Source organism: Dasypus novemcinctus, chromosome 9, assembly GCF_030445035.2.
Source record: "Dasypus novemcinctus isolate mDasNov1 chromosome 9, mDasNov1.1.hap2, whole genome shotgun sequence".
Taxonomy (NCBI): domain Eukaryota; kingdom Metazoa; phylum Chordata; class Mammalia; order Cingulata; family Dasypodidae; genus Dasypus; species Dasypus novemcinctus.
The window spans coordinates 106,606,183-106,624,075 of NC_080681.1; positions in this window are offsets into that span (position 1 = coordinate 106,606,183).

The following is a 17,893-nucleotide window of genomic DNA, read 5'->3' on the forward strand; positions in this document are numbered from 1 at the left end:
GAAAACAACACAGCAAAAACAACGGGGTAAGAGGAGGGGAAGGGGGAAAATAAGTAAATAAATATTTTTTAAAAAAGAGAGAGAGACGGCATTTTAGAATTTACAATATGGTGAAATTGGAACGTGTGTACACCTATGAAATCATTACTGCAATCAAGATAATGGGGGCAGCGAACTTGGCCCAGTGGTTAGGGTGTCCATCTACCACATGGGAGGTCCGCGGTTCAAACCCCGGGCCTCCTTGACCGGTGTGCAGCTGGCCCATGCGCAGTGCTGATGCACGCAAGGAGTGCCCTGCCACACAGGGGTGTCCCCGCGTAGGGGAGCCCCACACACAAGGAGTGCGCCCCATAAGGAGAGCCGCCCAGCGCGAAAGAAAGTGCAGCCTGCCCAGGAATGGCGCCTCACACACAGAGAGCTGACACAAGATGACACACAAAAAAAAACAAAAAACAAAAACACAGATTCCCGTGCTGCTGACAACAACAGAAGCGGACAAAGATGAAGATGCAGCAAATAGACACAGAGAACAGACAACTGGGGGGGGGGGGGCGGGGGAAGGAGAGAGAAATAAATAAATCTTTTTAAAAAAGAGATAAGAACAGAAAAAAAATGAAACAAAATGATAAAAGTAATAAAGAATCAGAAGTAAATTATTTGAAAAATTTAAAAAAAATTTTAAAAAAGATAATGAACATAAGAGGGATTGTGGGAAGATGGCAGTGGACTAAAGGCAGAGCTGAATGCTCCCACAACAACAATGGAGAAAGATCCAAAAGCTGTCTGAAGGGCCTGCTTTGGTGGTGAGCAGACCAGGACAGTGCTACACAATTCCCAGGGTGAGGGTCAGAGAGACAAAGAAGCTGAAATGATAAACATGAGTTACCAAGCCCCTGAGGCAGTCGGGAAGGGTGCCCCTCCCCCACCCCCAAGATATTAAGCTGGGGTAAAACCCCTGGCTAACTGCAGCCAACTGAGAGGGGAACAGACGTCTTCCTTCCTGTTAGCTGTTTCAAGGGAAAAGGGAGAGGAGGTCAGGGTGCTTTTCTTCAATGAATTCAGCCAGCAGAGCCCACTTTGAATCTCCACTGTGGCGATTCACCGTAGGAACACGGAAAAGCAGACACTGAAACACCTCAGTGGAAAGGAGCACTATCACCATCTGCTGGCCAGGCTGGAAATTGCATGGGCAAAAACTGTTCATGCTGTCTGTATCCAAGCCCTGGGAGATCTGTGCTCTACTAGTGAGTCCCTGGTCTGATTTTAAAAACTACAGCTGGGCAATTTTAAAGACTGAGAATAAATAGAATCAAATATCAAAGAAAAACTGTGGGAGAAAAAACAATAGGCAAGAGAGAGATATTGGCCATCAGAGTAAATTCACCAACATATTCAGATACCTAGTATCAACAAAAAAATTGCAAGCTATACTAAGAAACAGGAAAAGATGGCCCAGCCAAAAGAACAAACCAAATATCCTGAAGAGATACAGGATTTAAGACAATTGATCAGTGATTATCATGCAACTCTCTTAAATCACTTCAAAGAATTTATAGAAAATATGATTAGAGAAATAAAGGGTATTAAGAAGACACTGGGGGAAGTGGATTTGGCTCAGTGGATAGAGCATCCACCTACCACATGAAAGGTCCAGGGTTCAAACCCAGGGCCTCCTGGCCTGTGTGGTGAGCTGACCCATGCACAGTGCTGATGCTCACAAGGGGTGCCATGCCATGCAGGGGTGTCCCCCGCATAGGGAGCCCCACGCGCAAGGAGTGGGCCCCATAAAGAGAGCTGCCCAGCATGAAAAAATGCAGCCTGCCCAGGAGTGGGACCGCCCACATGGAGAGCTGACGCAGCAAGATGACACAACATAAAGAGACACAGATTCCCAGAGCTGACAAGAATACAAGCGGACACAGAAGAACACACAGTGACTGGACACAGAGAGCAGACAACTCACGGGGGTGGAGAGAAGGGGAGAGAAATAAATAAAATAAATCTTTATTTTAAAAAAAAGAACAATATTAAAAAAATAAATAAAGACCAAAAAAAATCAAATTAAAAAAAAAAAAAAAGAACACACTGGGAGAGCATAAAGAACAATTTGAAAGCCTGCAAAGAAAAGTAACAGACCTTATGGGAATGAAAGACATGATGGATGAGATAAAAAATACATTACAGGGAAGTGTATTTGGCTCAATGGCTAGAGCATACACCTACCACATGGGAGGTCCAGAGTTCAAACCCAGAGCCTCCTGACCCATGTAATGAACTGGCCCACACACAGTGCTGATGCTTGCAAGGAGTGCTGTGCTATGCAGGAGTGTCTCCCACATAGGGGAGACCCACGTGCAAGGAGTGCGCCCCATAAGGAGAGCAACCCAGCGTGAAAAAAGTGCAGCCTGTCCAGGAGTAGTGCCACACACAGGGAAAGCTGAGGCAGCAAGATGACGCAACAAAAAGAGACACAGATTCCTGGTGCCACTGACAAGAATACAAGCAGATACAAAAGAACACACAGCGAATGGACACAGAGAGCAGACAACCGGGGGGTGGGCAGGGAAGGGGAGAGAAATAAAAAATAAATCTTAAAAAAAATACATTACAAGGGAAAGTGGATGTGACTCAAGCGATTAGGCTCCCATCTACCATATGGGAGGCCCAGGGTTTGATTCCCAGGGGCTCCTGGTGAAGGCAAGCTGGCCCAAGCGGAGAGCTGGGCTATGCAGAAGTGCTGGCCTGCACAGGAGTGCTGGCCTGCGTGGCAAGCTGGCCTGAGCAGAGGGCTGGCGCAGCAAGATGATACAACAAAAAGAGGCACAGAGGAGAGACAATAAGAAATGCAGCAGGCTGGGGAGATGAGGTGGCACGAGAGATTGAGCACCTCTCTACCACTCCAGAAGGTCCCAGGATCAGTTCCTGGTGCTGCCTGAAGAGAAGACAGGCAGACACAAAAGAACACACAGCGAATGGACAAAGAGAGCAGACAACGGGGGGAGGATTAAATAAATAAATCTTTTAAAAAATATATTAGAGGCAAACAGGAGCAGATTTGGATTGCCTGAAGACAGAATTAGTAACTTTGAAAGCAGAACATCTGAACTGGAAAAGACAGGAGAACAGAAAGAGAAGAGAATGGAAAAAATGGAACAGAGTCTCAGTGAATTGAATGACAATGCGAAATGCACATTCTTATTATCAGTGTCCCAGAAGGAAAAGAGAATGGAAAAGGGGCAGAAGAATATTTGAGGAAATAATGACTGAAAACTTTCCAACCCATATGAAAGACATAAATATCAATATCCAAAAAGGACAACACACCCTAAACAGAATAAATCCAAATAGACCTACCCCAAGACACCTACTGTTCAGAATGACAAATATCAGAGACAAAGAGAGGATTCTGAAAGCAGCAAGAGAAAAAAACAAAGCATCACATACTAGGGAAACAATAAGATTAAGTGCAGACCTCTCATCAGAAACCATGGAAGAGAGAAAGAAAGTGGTATGATGTATTTAAGGTACTGAAAGAGAAAAACTGCCAGCCAAGAATTCTGTATCTGGCACAGCTGTCCTTCAAAAATGAGGATGAGGGAAGCAGATGTGGCTCAAGTGATAGAGTCTACCATATGGGAGGACCTGGGTTTGATCCCTGGGGCCTCCTGGTGAAAAAGAAGAAAAGAAAGCGCACCCAAGCAGCAAACCAGTGCCTGTGCGAGTGTCTGTGTAATGAACCAGTGCCTGCATGAGTGCCCATGTGGTAAGCTAGTGCCCCGCACAAGTGAGTCATGCAGCAAGATGATGATGCATCAAAAAGAGACAAGGGAAGAGTCAAGGTGAAGCACAGCAGAAACCAGGAACTGAGATGGCGTAATTGACAGGGAACCTCCAGGATTGAATCCTGGTGAATCCTAGAGGAGAGAAAATGAGAAGAGAAGACAACACAGACAGCAAAAACAGCAGGGCAGGAGGAGGGGAAGAGGGGAAAATAAATAAATCTTAAAAAAAAAAAATGAGGGTGAGTTCAAAATCTTACAGACAAACAAAAACTGATAGAATATGTTACCAAAAGACCAGATTTACAAGAGATACTAAAGGGGATGCTGCAGCCTGAAAGGAAAAAACAGGGGTGAGAGATTTGGAGACGAGTTTGGAAATGAAGATTATTAAGAAAGGTAAACTAAAGGATAAGAAGACATACAAAAGAACGGCATGACAACAGAAAACCAAAGGACAAAATAGATGAAGTAAGAAATGCCTTTATAGTAATAAGACTGAATGTTAATGGATTGAACTCCACAGTCAAAAGACATAGACTGGGAGGCAGATATGGCTCAAGCAGTTGGGCACCCACTTCTCACAAGGGAAGTCCTGAGTTTGGTTCCCCGTGCCTCCTAAAGAATATGAGCAAGAAAGTGAGCTGACGCAATGGGCCAGTGCAGTGAGCTGACACAACAAGATGATGCAACGAGGAAACACAATGAGAGACACAACAAGCAGGGAGGAGATGTGGTTTAAGAATGTTTCCCTCCCACATGGAATGTCCCAAGTTTGGTTCCTGGTGCCTCGTATAAAGAAGCCAAGCAGACTCAGAGAGCAGACAGCAAACGCAAACAACAAGGGGTGGGGGAGAAAAAAATAAATTAAATAAATCTTAAAAAGAGAGAGAGGCCTACATTGATAGAATGGATTTAAAAAATGAGCCATCTATATGTTGTCTACAAGAGACCCACCTCAGACATAAGGACACAACTAGGTTAAAAGTGAAAAGTTGGATGGGAAACGGACTTTGGCCCAGTGGTTAGGGCGTCCGTCTACCACATGGGAGGTCCGCAGTTCAAACCCCGGGCCTCCTTGACCCGTGTGGAGCTGGCCATGCGCAGCGCTCATGCGCGCAAGGAGTGCCGTGCCACGCAAGGGTGTCCCCCGCGTGGGGGAGCCCCACGCGCAAGGAGTGCGCCCGTGAGGAGAGCCGCCCAGCGTGAAAAGAAAGAGCAGCCTGCCCAGAAATGGCGCCGCCCACACTTCCCGTGCTGCTGACGACAACAGAAGCGGACAAAGAAACAAGACGCAGCAAATAGACACCAAGAACAGACAACCAGGGGAGGGGGGGAAATTAAATAAATAAATAAATAAATAAATCTTTAAAAAAAAAAAAAAAGGGAAACGGACTTTGGCCCAGTGGTTAGGGCGTCCGTCTACCATATGGGAGGTCCGCGGTTCAAACCCCGGGCCTCCTTGACCCGTGTGGAGCTGGCCATGCGCAGTGCTGATGCGAGCAAGGAGTGCCATGCCACGCAAGGGTGTCCCCCGCGTGGGGGAGCCCCACGCGCAAGGAGTGCGCCCGTGAGGAAAGCCGCCCAGCGCGAAAAGAAAGAGCAGCCTGCCGAGGAATAGCGCCGCCCACACTTCCCGTGCCGCTGACGACAACAGAAGCGGACAAAGCAACAAGACGCAGCAAATAGACACCAAGAACAGACAACCAGGGGAGGGGGGGAATTAAATAAATAAATCTTTAAAAAAATAAAAATAAAAAAATAAAAAATAAAAAAATTAAAAAATAAAAAAAGTGAAAAGTTGGAAAAGGTATTCCATGCAAGTAATTACCAAAAAAGAGCTGGAGTAGAACAGATAAATGTAAAATAACAATATTATAATATATGAACAATAATTACTCAGTGTAACTAGCAAATTGTTTCTGAGATCAATATTCTGTACATTTCTTCATACAAACTAAGCACTTTTAATTGAGAAGGGCTGGAGAAGAGATATATTTTTGGATTCTTTTTTTTTCTTTAACCCTTTCTTATGCATACTCATTAATTAAAATTATCTGGATCAATAATGAGTTAGGATGACTACTGTTGAAACAGATTTTGAATTTTCTGCTGCATAAAATTAGGAGTTGCCATATTGTTTTTGTTTTGTTTTGTTTTGTTTTTTATTGATTTTGTAAAGATATTACATTAAAAAAGAATATATATATATATATATGAGGTCCCATTCAACCCCACCACCCCCACCCCACCACTCCCCCCCCCCCCAGCAACACTCACTCCCCTCATCATGACACATCCATTGCACCCGGCAAGTACATCTCTGGGCATCTCTGCACCTCATGGTCAATGGTCCACATCATGGCCCATACTCTCCCACATTCCATCCAGTGGGCCCTGGGAGGATTTACAATGTCCGGTGATTGCCCCTGAAGCACCATCCAGGGCAACTCCAAGTCCCAAAGGTGCCTCCACATCTCATCTCTTCCTGCCATTCCCCATATCCATCAGCCACCATGTCCACTTTTCCCACTCCAATGCCACCTTTTCTCTGTGGGCCTTGGATTGGTTGTGTCCGTTGCACCTCTATGTCAGGAGGAGGCTCAGATTCCACATGGATACTGGATGCAGTCCTCCTACTTTCAGTTGTAGGCACTCTAGGCTCCATGGTGTGGTGGTTGTCCTTCTTCAACTCCATCTTAGCTGAGTGAGGTGAGTCCAATAAGTCAGATTGTAGGAGCTGGAGTCTGTTGATGCTCAGGGCCTGGCTGTCATATTGTCAGTCCAGAGATTCAAATCCCCTAAATACATCTTAAACACCAACACCAACTACAATTCCAGTAAAGTAGGATGAAAGTCTTATGAAAAGAGATCCCATCTGAGTCCAGTTCCATCATGCAGAAACACCAGCTCCAAAGAAGGGCCATCTGACATGGCAGTGAACCCCGTCTGCCATGACCATAGAACCTGTGGGTCTCTTTAGCCCTCAAAGGAACCAATACCTGGGGATTGTATCTACTTTATCTGTCTCTTAGACTCTGCTCAGTTGTGCATAAGGGCAATCCTTCTGACAGCCTCCAGACTCTTTTTTAGAGACTCGTAGCCATATCAACTCATTTCTGCTTTCCATTTCCCCCTTATATTAGGTCAAACAGCATTTTAAATTCATGTTATTATATGTAGACAGGGATATTCTGCTGATCTGCATTGAACCTTTAATTCAAGGTCATTTTCTAGTTCCATCTTCAGCTGGTATTTGGTAGTGATCCCTCGGTGCCAGGGAGGCTCATCCCCGGGTGTCATGTCCCATGTTGGGAGGAATGCACTGCATCTACATGCTGAGTTTGAGAGTTGCCATATTGTTATCCACAGTAATTCATTCCAAAATGATGTGAAGAATTACAAAATAGGAATGTGATTATTCAGAAATAATTATGGCCTAAATGAAAATTAAATAACTAATGCAATAATCTATTTCATTCTTAGAGATTACTATGTCTAATAGAGCTGTAATATAAAAAATAGAATTATGCTATTATTAATCTCTATTATGTTAGAATTATTATTTACATTTATCAGTATTTGTTGGTATATTATCTATTTCTTATAATTGATTATATTAAATCTAACCTGGCCTTATACTCTTTTTTTTTTTAAGATTTATTTTTTTATTTATTTCTCTCCCCTTCCCCACCCTGTCCCCCACCCCCAGGCAGTTGTCTGCTCTCTATGTCCATTCACTGTGTGTTCTTCTGTGTCCCCTTATATTCTTGTCAGTGTCACCGGGAATCTGTGTCTCTTTTTGTTGTGTCATCTTGCTGCATCAGTTCTCCGTGTGTGTGGCGCAACTCCTGGGCAGGCTGCACTTTTTTTTGCACTGGGCGGCTCTCCTTATGGGGTGCACTTCTTGTGCACGGGGCTCCCCTATGCAGAGGACACCCCTACATGGCACGGCACTCCTTGCACGCATCAGCACTGAGCGTGGGCCAGCTCACCACATGGGTCAGGAGGCCCTGGGTTTGAACCGCAGACCTCCCATGTGGTAGACAGATGCTCTATCCATTGAGCCAAATCTGCTTCCCTATACTCTCTTTTAAAATTTGTAATTTCTTCTATCTATTTTTCTATTTTATTTACAATTTTACAGTAAAGGTCTTTTTACCAGCTTAAAAAAAAAGTCATTGATTATACACTTTGGATAGATCATATGGTATGTGAATATATACATACTGCTTAATAAACAAATAAATAATTGTGCAAGAATAGCCAGAAATAGCAGCTCTATACAATAGGGGAAACAGAGAGATTGAGAGGGGAGGAATTTCCTTGTTTGTTTGTCTGTTTTTTGTTTATTATTATTATTGAAATAATAAAAATGCTTTAATAGTGTTTGAAATGATGAACGCACAATTATTTGATTGTACCAAATACCATTAATTTTACATTTTGGATAAATTGTATGCTTTATTAATATGTATCAATAAAATTGATTTGTTTAAAAAAAAGAGTGGGGTGGGGAAAGTAACACCAAATGTAAGATATGGATTATAGTTAGTAGTAATATATATCTATTTTTTAAGATTTTATTTTTTTATTTCTTTCTTTCCCCCTCCGCCCCATTGTCTGCTCTTTGTGTCCATTCGCTTTGTGTTCTTCTTTGTCCGCTTGCATTCTTGTCAGCGGCGCCTGGAATCTGTGTCTCTTTGTGTTGCGCCATCTTGCTGCGTCAGCTCTCTGTGTGTGTGGTGCCATTTCAGGGCAGGTTGTGCTTTTTTCGCGCAGGGCAGCTCTCCTTGAGGGGCGCAGTCTTTGTGCGTGGGGCTCCCCTACATGGGGGACACCCCTGTGTGGCACGATATTCCTTGCACGCATCAGCACTGTGTGTGGGCCAGCTCACCACACGGGTCAGGAGGCCCGGGGTTTGAACCCTGAACCTCCCATGTGATAGGCAGATACTCTTTTATCAGTTGAGGCAAATCCACTTCCCATACAGTAGGTACTCTTTGACTTCTTTTGCTCAGCATCATTTTTAAGATTCATCCATGTTGTTGCATGTCTCAATAGTTTGTCCCCTTTTATTGCTGAATAGTATTCCACTGGCACTGGATGAATATACCACAACTTGATCTTTCAGTCACCTGCTGAAGGACACTGGGGTTGTTTCCAGTTTTTGACTATTACAAATAAAGCCACAATAATCATTCATGTCTGAGTCTGGGTATGGTTGTAGGTTTTCATTTCTCTTGGGCGAATTCCTCATAGTGAAATGGTTGGGTCATATGGTAAGTGCATGATTTATCTTTTTAGGAACTGACAAATTGTTTTCCAAAGTGGTTATGCCATTTTACAATCCCAAACACTGCATGAACTTTCTGGTGGCTATTCCACATTCTCCTTAGCACTTGATATTATCAGCCTTTTAAATTTTAGTCATTCCAGTGGGTTTGTAGTGTTATCTCACAGCAGGTTTTTTGTTTTTGTTTTTGTTTTCTTTTAAAGATTTATTTTTATTTCTTTAATTCCCCTCCCCTCCCCTGGTTGTCAATTTTCTGTGTCTTTTTGCTGCGTCTTGTTTCTTTGTCCACTTCTGTTGTCGTCAGCGGCACGGGAAGTGTGGGCGGCGCCATTCCTGGGCAGGCTGCTCCCTCCTTCGCGCTGGGCGGCTCTCCTTACAGGTGCACTCCTTGCGCGTGGGGCTCCCCTACGCGGGGGACACCCCAGCGTGGCACGGCACTCCTTGCGCGCATCAGCACTGCGCATGGGCCAGCTCCACACGGGTCAAGGAGGCCCGGGGCTTGAACTGCGGACCTCCCATGTGGTAGACGGACGCCCTAACCACTGGGCCAAAGTCCGTTTCCCAGGTTTTTTTTTTAACCTGTTTAAAATTAAAGCTTATCATTCATACATGAACATCCATAAACAATAAGTGTATAGTATAAGTTGTGCACTTAGAAAATAAACATGCATATCATCATACAGGGCTCGCATATACGACCCCACCACCAACACCCTGCATTGCTCTGAAACATTTGTAACAAACTATGAAAAAGATAGTCAATATCTTAAATTTGATGTATTTCCCCCCAACCCACCTTGTTAATGACATCCTGTATCAGTATTTCATACTTGTTATAGTTCATACAAGAATGTTCTCATATTTGTTCTGTTAACCACAGTCCATCTTCCACCACAGGACTCATTGTGTTATCCAGTCCCATGCGTTGTACAATCCAAAGTGTACATTCAGGGGCTCTCACATTCACCACAGAGTTGTACTGTCATCACCTCAGGCGGCTTTGAACATTTTCATTTTTCTAAAAGGAAAAATTCCATACCCCCTTATACTCCTCTATTCTTGTCCCTTAGAATTGATATAATATCTTCTTTGCCATTGCTGAGAATTATTACAATATTACTGTTAGCTATCATCCATAAGTTACATTAGTTGTAATTTTCCCATGTGTAACCATATACTTAACACTTCGTAAAGGAAGAACATTCTTATACTATTAACCACAGTCTTCATCCATCACCAAAATCACTATGTCCTACAATCCCTGTATTATTCTCTAGCTTCCTTTCGCTTGAACTATTACATCCACAGACTACCCCTTTCAGCCACAATCATGTTTATAAATCAGAAGTGTAAGTTATACTGACGATAATGCAGGGGTTCTTGACCTTTTTTGTTCCACAAACCCCTTTGCCAGTCAGGTCACGAAGTCCTTTGAGGTGTGGAAGTGTTTAATTTTGAGGAAGTCCCATTTATCTATTTTATTTTGTTCCTCATGCTATGGGTGTAAAGTTAAAGAAATGCCCACTTACTACAAAGTCTTCTAGATGTTTCCCTACATTATCTTCTAGGATTTTATAGCCCTGGCTTTTATGTTTAGGTCTTTGATCCATTTTAAGTTGATTCATGTACAGGGAGTTAGATAGGTGTCTCTGTTCTTATCGCTTCTCAGTTTCGACTGTTATGTTTTCTGTATCACTTATTCTTAATTCTATCATTTCAAGTCTGTTGTTGTATGCCTCTAATGTATTTTTAATCTCAGCTATTGTGTCCTTCATTCCCATGAGCTCTGTTATTTTTCTATTTAGGTTTTCAAATTCTTTGTGCTCACCCGGTGTCCTCTTGATGTCCTTTATCCCTATGCCATACTGTGTTTCAACCTGTTGATTTGCTTAAGGGATTTGTATGAACCTCACTGATTAGTTGTCCTATATCCTGTGTTATATATCTGGGGCTTTGCAATATTCCTTTGCTTGGGCCATATTGTACATTTTCTTAGTATGGCCTGTAATTTTTTGCTGCTGTCTAGGCATCTGATGATGATGATTTTACTCTGATGCTCAATTTCTCTCTCTTGCAAAGGGATTTAGTGGCAGGAGGCTGTATTACTGCCATTCTTTGATTCTTGGTTCAACCTTTTCTAGCTCTTTTTAGGATTATTATTGTTTAGTTGCTCAAAAAAGACCAAGGGCTCAGTAGTGGTTGTAGACCCTCTTCTGAAGGCCTTGAGATGGGAGCTGTGAAGGCCCAAAAAAGCCTCTCATTTGTTTACTTTTAATTTCCTTGCATGTACTTCCTTGTTCTGCCAGCAGATGGCACTCTTCCAGAGCCGTCTCAGTTCAAACTCTGGTCAGCATATTTTCCCTGCGAAAGGGACTGCAACAATGTGACAGAGAATCCTGCCTCAAGGCTATTCAGAGCCTGACAATTAAACTTTCCTAGAGGGTGTTGTCCAACCTTTGCCTCCTCCCTTTTTCCAGTAGGAAATAATTCCACTCCCCTCTGTGTCCTCGACAACCACTCCTGGTAAGTAGGAAGGGTGGTTGAGAGGGTTTGGTATATTTAGTTCCATGCTGGCTCCCAGGACAAAAAATGGTGTGGCCCCACCTGGCCTGGAAGTGCTCATGGAACACAGCAGACCAAATTGTTGGCCAAAAGCTGAGTCAGCCTTAGTCTGTGCCTCCTCTCTCCCCTCTCCTGAGGGAGTGGATCCTTGCAGCCCTTATGTCAGCAGATGCCAGTCAGAGGCCGGAGAATTCAAATCTCTCTGCTCTGAGGGTGGGGGGATGGGTGCTGGCAGCTGTAGCTGCAGCTCTTACTCACAGAGGTTTCCTGTCAAAATTTTTTGCCTTTGTCCCTGTCTATTCTGGATAGTGTCCAGCCTTCCCCTTGTGTTCTGTACCCTAAAATATATTTTTTTTTCCTCTAGCTACTTTTCTGGGAAAGAAGTGAATCCTGTGTCTCCTTAATTCTCCATCTTCCTGGAAGTCTTTGCCTAGTGTCATCTTCTTTTTTTTAAAAAAAAAAAATCAATTTTATTGATACATATTAATAAAGATACAATTCATCCAAAGTGTACAACCAATGGTATTTGGTATAATTGCATAGTTGTGTATTATCACTTCAATCATTATTAAAGCCTATTCATTTGTTCCGTAATAATAATATTAAACCAAAAACAAACAAGAAAATTCTTCACCTCTTGGTCTCCAGAATCTTCTTAATGCCTTTAATTTCTTTAGTCATGTTGTCCTTCAGCTCCATGATTTGATTTAGCAGATTTGTATGAACCTCATTGAATAGTTGTTTCAAGTTCTGTATCTTGCCTGGAACTTTGATATTTTCCTTTGTGTAAGTCATACCTTTGTTTTTCTTAGTATGGCTTATAGTTTTTTTTGCTAATGTCTAGGCATCTGCTCCTGATGCTGAGTTTACACTGATGTTCAGCTTCTCTCTCCTGCCTGGGGATTTACTGTTAAGTAGCTGTGTGCTACCACTGTTCTTTGACACTTGGTTCAACTTGTTCTAGACATTTAGGATTTTCCTCATTTAACTGCTTAAACAAGGGCTAACAACCCACTAATGGGGTGTAACAAGTTTCTAAGGGCCTTGAAGAGGGGTGTAGCAGTTTGACATGGTTATGAATTCCAAAATAGATACTGGATTATGTCTGTAATCTGTTCCGTACCTGGGTGTGATTAAATTATGATTAGGGCTTTGATTGGGCCACATCATTAAGGTGTTGAGTCCCCACCCCTTGGTAGGTGGGGACTCACAGATAAAAGGCCTGGCAAAGGACAGAGTTGGGGGCTTTTGGTGTTGGAGTTTGATGTTGGAGTTTGATGCTAACACCTTAAGCTGGAGCCCCAGGAAGTAAACCCACAGAGGAAAGAGAAGCCAGCCCCAGGAAGAGAGGACCTGAGCCCAGAGAGAAGCAAGACCCTGGAAGGGAGGAGCCCAGGAAGCCTGAACCTTCGCAGATATTGGCCGCCATCTTGGTCCAACACATGAAAATAGATTTTGGTGAAGGAAGTAACTTATGCTTTATGGCCTGGTAACTGTACGCTCCTACCCCAAATAAATACCCTTTATGAAAACCAACTAATTTCTGGTATTTTGCATCAGCACCCCTTTGGCTGACTAATACAAGGGGGGAAGTAAAGGCACATGATTGCCTCTTTTGTTTATTATTATTTTCCCCTTCTTTTCGTGCATTTTTCTGGTCTGCCAGCATCTGGCGGTCCTTGGCAGACCTCTCAGCTCACCCCAGGTGTCAGGGGGAACGCACTCAGTATAACCCTGGGGTTGGTGGTATAGAAGCAACGTCCTCAGGGCAGCCTCACAAAAAGTTTTTCTCAGAAGCTGTTCTCATCCCTTGGTCAGCAGCACCCTCACACCCTCTATGTTGTCAGCAACCAGCCCAGGGCAGTAGGGAGGGCATTTGAGAAGGAAAATTATCATTATTTCTCTGCTGCTTCTCAGGGCGAACAATGTTGGGGTCCACCTGGCCTGAAAGTGAGCCCTCAGCAGACCAAGTTTGCTGGTCAAAATCTGGGTCCCTCCCTCTCCCCACTCTTGGGCAAGAAGACTCCAGTGGTCGCCTCAGTCTGCAGCTGCCTGCCAGGGGCTGGAGGACCCAGTACTGTTTGCTCCAAGGGTGGAGAGATTGGCACGAGTTCCTTTTCTTTGCTCCCCTCTTTTCTGGGTGGTGTCTAGCCTTCCCCTGGTGTCCTAAGTCCCACCACACTTTATCATTTGGACATTTTCCTGGAGGTCCTGGAAAAAATTTAAAAATCTCCATCCAAACTGGAAAGGAAGAAATAAACCTATCTTTATTCAGAGGCATGTAAAACATCCTAGGGAAATCTTCAAAAAAAGCTACAGAACTAATAAGTGAGTTTAGCAAGTTTGTAGGATACAAGTCAATATGAAAAATTAATTGTATAGTTCATACTAACAATGAGCATTTGGAATTTGAAATTCACAAAAATAATACCATTTACAATTGCATCAAAAATATGATAAATTTAGGGATAAATTTGTCAAAAGATTAGCAAGACTGATACACTGAAAATTATAAAATGTTGAGAGAAATTAAAGACTAAAAAAAGGAGAAAGGGAAGCAGATTTAGCTCAATGGATAGAGCGTCTGCCTACCACATGGGAGATCCAGGGTTCAAATCCAGGGCCACCTGACCTGTGTGATGAGCTGGCCCATGCACAGTGCTGATGTGCACAAGGAGTGCCATGCCACACAGGAGTGTCCCCCATGTAGGGAGCCCCACGTATAAGGAGTGTACCCCATAGGAGAGCCGCCCAGCACGAAAAAAGTGCGGCCTGCCCAGGAGTGGGGTCGCACACACAGAGAGCTGACGCAGGAAGATGATGCAACAAAAAGAGACACAGATTCCCTGTGCTGCTGACAAAAATACAAGTGGACACAGAAGAACACACAGCGAATGGATACAGACAGCAGACAACTGGGGGAGAGGGAGGGGAGACATAAATTAAAAAAATAAAAATCTTTAAAAAGAAAAAGAGATTTATCATTCTCTTGGATGAGAAAACTCAATATTGTTAAAATGTCAGTTCTCCTCAAATTAATCTGTAGATTCAATGTGATACCAATAAAAATCCCAGCAGTCTTTTTTCTAAAATAGAATTTGATGAGCTTATAATAAATTTATATGGAAATAGAAAGGACTCAGAATTGCCATAACAATTTTGAAAAAGAGCAAAGATGGATGACTTATACTATTTTTTTTTCAGGACTTATAAAAAAGCTACAGTAATCAAGTTAGTGTAGTATTGAGTTCAGAAATAGACTTACACATACACAATCAACTGATTTTTTTTTTTACAAAAGCACCAAAGCAATTAGTAGGGAAAATATAGTGCTGGAACAATCAGACAGTCATATGTAAGGAGCATGAAAACCTTGACTCTTACTTCACACTATATGCAAAAATAACTCAAAATAGATCAGAGAGGGAAGTGGACTTGGCCCAGTGGATAGGGCATCCACCTACCACATGGGAGGTCTGTAGTTCAAACCCCGGGCCTCCTTGACCCGTATGGAGCTGGCCCACGCGCAGTGCTGATGCGCGCAAGGAGTGCCCTGCCACTCAGGGGTGTCCCCTGTGTAGGGGAGCCCCACGTGCAAGGAGTGCACCCCGTAAGGAGAGCTGCCCAGCATGAAAGAATGTGCAGCCTGACCAAGAATGGTGCTGCACACACGGAGAGCTGACACAACAAGATTACGCAACAGAAAGAAACACAGATTCCCAGTGCCAGGAGGAAGGGGAGAGAAATAAATAAATAAATAAATCTTTAAAAAAAAAAACAAAAAACCAAAATGGATCAGAGATAAATGTAAGAGTTAAAGCTATTAAACTAGGAGAAATTCTTAAATGTGTTTGAATTAGGTAAATTTTTTTATCCCATCCCGCTTTGCAGCTTGCTTGCTGTCTGCTCTCTGTGTCCATTCACTGCGCGCTTTTCTGTGTTTTTTAATTGTCTCCCTTTTCGTTGTGCCACCTTGCTGAGTCGGCTCCCCACGGTGCTTACAGGCCGGTGGCACTCCGCGGCTCTGCAGTGTGCGGGTGAGCCTGCCTTCACAAAGAGGCCCCAGGATGTGAACCCAGGGTCTCTCATATGGTAGATGGGAGCCCAACTGATTGAGCCACAGCCGCTTCCCTGAATTAGGTAAATTTTTGAACACTAAGACATGGCATGAATTACGAAAGAAAAAAATCAATATACTGGACTTCATCAAAATTAAAAACTCGTTTTTAGCACCTTGGCTGGTGCATGGAAACCAGACTGTAGGGGCAATGGCAGATTCAGGGCAACTAATTAGGAGACTATTGGAATATTCTGGGTGAGTTGATAATGGTGGCATCAGAGGACATGGTAAGAAATGGTCAGAATCTTGATACAATTTATAGAGGCCACAGGATTTGCTGATGAGTTGGACAGTGGGATGTGAGAGAAAGAGAGGAGTTCAGGGTCACTCCCAGGACTTACTGAGATGTCTGTTAGACTTCCAAGCAGAGATGTCAAGGAAGCAGTGGGATAAGGGTCTGAAACTTGGGTGAGAGATGGGGCTGGATATACACATTTGGAAGTCATTAGAAAGTTCTTCCTCGCTCAGAGTCTATCTCCATAAAACGGAAACGATAGTAGTGCCTACTTTACAACATGTATGTGAGGACAAAAATTAATTAATAGATTAAGCACACAATAGGTGCTTAATCCTTGGTAAGGATTTATGCTTTTATATTGCCACTCAGTCATTCAATGGACAAAAACCAGGAGGTGTTATGGTGCTGTGATTATGAGATGGGCCTCTAGGGAGCACTCTTGGATTCCAGGCCTTACTTTGCTTGTTAGTTGTGTGATCCGTGTCTCAGTTTCCTACTCTGTAAAAGGGGATTATCATAACACATACCCATTGGATTACTGTGAAAGCCAGGTGAGATAATCTAGCCGTTTACATAGTATATACTCAGTAGATATTTACATATTAGTGGAAGAAATAATGCATTGGTCTTCTGAGTCCTCAATTGCCTCTGCCTGAGAGGTTCTTGCCAAACCCCTGTCCCCCAAGAAGTCCTCATAGAACTCCCTCCCTGAGAATGACTCAGTTGCTTTCCTCTGTAAACCCATGGGGTCTCAGCGGATCCCTTTCCCAGTCTTGATGATTAATTCCTTGATTTTTTTCTTTCAATTTTAAACTTTTTATTTTTTAAATACTTTCAAACTTACAGAATAATTACAAAAATAATACAAGCCCCTACAGAGAGCTCCAACATACTCCTGTCCCCCAGATACCCAGATCCACCAACTTTTAACATTTTGCTTCATTTGGTGTATCATTCTATCTATCCATCAATCTATCAATCCATCTATCTATCCTCCTATCTATTTATTTATCAATCCATTTTCTGAACACAAGAGCATAGGTTGTATACATCATACTCTTTGACCACTTAATTCTGCCATGTGCCTTTCCTAAGAACCAGGATATTCACTTACGTATCTACCTTAAGTACAGTTATCAAGTTCAAGAAACTTAACACTACATAAAGCTTACAGTTTGTATTTCAATGTTTTCATATGTTCAGTAATATCCTTTTGAGCCTTCTCTCCTCCTTTGTAGGATCTCATGCAGAATCATGTATTGCCTTTGTCATTATCTCTTTAGTTCCTCTCTTTATTTTTTAATTGTGAGAACATAACTTTTCCCTTCTCAGCCACTCCCAAGCATCCTATTTAGTGGAATAAATCACATTCACAATATTGTTGCACCTTCACCACTTTCCATTATTAAAACTTTCCTATCTTCCCATACAGAACTCTATACCCTGCTGGTGGCAACTTCTGTCCCTATAAGCTTGCATATTCTCCAGTCTTTTCTTTGTAGTTATATTTGACATACTAAATCTGTAACCATCTTGTTTGCTTTCATCCCAACTTAACTTCATTAGTGTACACAAACGGTGTTCCTATAGCCCTTTCGTCACCTTTATGTAGTTCTTGTCACAAATTACACGTTTGTATGTAATTAGTCCCAAACCACTGATTTCTCATTACATTTTCTGCATTTGCCTTTAAGATCCTGTAGGAATTAGAAAGTTCAGTTGCAAACCAAAAGTACAATAGTACTGTATTTATCCTTATCCCTGTTACCCATACAGGAGAGCTTTATTTCTTCCTGTCTCTTCTACTATGTATTATCCTTTCCCTTCAACCAGTAGAACTGTCTTCAGCACCTATCGCAGGGCTGGCTTTGTGGTAGGCACACTCCTTCAGCTTTTGT